Raw genomic sequence first — 1,613 nt, forward strand, 5'->3', positions numbered from 1 at the left:
TCATCTGTTTTTTTTTTTTTTTTTTTTGAGTAGGAGTCTCACTCTGTCACCCAGACTGGAGTGCAGTGACCGCTCCCGGCCACCGCAGCCTCGACCTGCTGGGCTCCGGCGATCTTTCCGCCTCAGCCTTCCAAATAGCTGGAACTACAGGCGCGCGCTACCACACCCGGCTAATTTTTTTGATTTATCTAGAGATGAGGTCTCGTCAAGTTACCCAGGCGGGTCTCAAACCCGCGGGCTCAGGCAATCCACTCACCTCAGCCTCCCAAGGTGCGGGATGACAGACTGAGCCACCGAGCCGGCTGCTCATCTGTATTAATTCTCATAAAATAACTTCCTACTTTGTATCTTTTCTCCTGAGTAGGAGACCATAAAATGGAACCTTGCTTTTCTTGTGTCTCTTTGCCCAGCCTGGTTCAAGGCTTTTGGGCACTCTGGAGAACTTGATGTGTACTGACAAATACATAGCCATCTTACACCAAGACAACTTCAGACCCTTCTTGGACCAGTTAACTTTCTTTTCCTCAGCTGTTTACTTCTACATCTGACCTAAACTAACTAAAACTCAGTATATGCTTATAACATATTTGCAGGATTGAGACGTCACTAGTTTCATTCCCTGGAAGATGCAACTTTTAGCTTGGCAGTGGCATTTTGGTTTAAGAGAAGATTTTTTTGTCTATATTGAAGCCAAATTTTGTGCCAGGGGCTTGTTATAATGCGAGCTATTTTCAGACATTTAGACTAGAATCCTCTCTTTGGGGGTGGAGGGAGAAAAAAGCCTCTGTTGCTGGCATAGAGGGAGCATTTAGTACATTTTCATTAAGCACGATGAAATCTATCTGGATTACTCTGAGTCACGTCAGGGTAATAATTTCTTTGCTACGAAGAGAGACTTATCTTTGGTCAGGAAAGCATGAAATTTACCAAAAGCAGTCTCATTGCACACCCTTACAGAGTTAGGAAAATGAGACTCAGGATAGTTTTTGGTTTGTTTGTTTTTTTTTTTTTTTGAGTCTCACTCTGTCACCCAGGCTGAAGTGCAGAGGCATGCTCACAGCCACTGCAGCCTCGACTTGCTGGCCTTAAGCGATTCTTCCACTTCAGCCTTCCAAGTTGCCGGAACTACAGGCACACGCTACCACTCCCGGCTAATTTTTTATTTATTGTAGAGACAAGGTCTCGCCAAGTTGCCCAGGCTGGTCTTGAATCCCCAGACTCAAGCAATCCTTTTGCCTTGGACTCCCAAAGTGCTAGGATTACAGACTGAGCCACCACACCCCACCAAGTTTTTTGTTTTTAAAGAGGAGGTCTTGGCTGGGGATGGTGGCTCAGCCTGTAGTCCCAGCACTTTGGGAGGTCGAGGAAAGTGGGTTGCCTGAGCCCACAGGTTCGAGACCAGCCCAGGCAACTTGGTGAGGCCTCGTCTCTACAATAAATAAAAAATTAACCGGACATGGTAGCGTACGCCTGTAGTTCGGGCTACTTGGAAGGCTGAGGTGGAAGGATTGCTGGAGCTCAGGAGGTCAGTGCTGGGGTAGCTGTGAGCGTGCCACAGCACTCCAACCTGGACGACAGAGTGAGACTCCAACTCAAAAAAAAAAAAAAAAAAA

The 1,613-nt window shown here is 46.6% G+C and overlaps 1 protein-coding gene across 1 annotated transcript in view; it reads left to right on the forward strand.

Moving 5' to 3' along the window:
• Positions 1-1,613, forward strand: part of CKS1B (CDC28 protein kinase regulatory subunit 1B) — a 5,283-nt gene that overhangs the window by 1,513 nt on the left and 2,157 nt on the right. The window lies entirely within an intron of this gene.

Source organism: Carlito syrichta, unplaced genomic scaffold (assembly GCF_000164805.1).
Source record: "Carlito syrichta isolate Samal-C Ts95f unplaced genomic scaffold, Tarsius_syrichta-2.0.1 Scaffold126413, whole genome shotgun sequence".
Classification (NCBI taxonomy): Eukaryota; Metazoa; Chordata; class Mammalia; order Primates; family Tarsiidae; genus Carlito; species Carlito syrichta.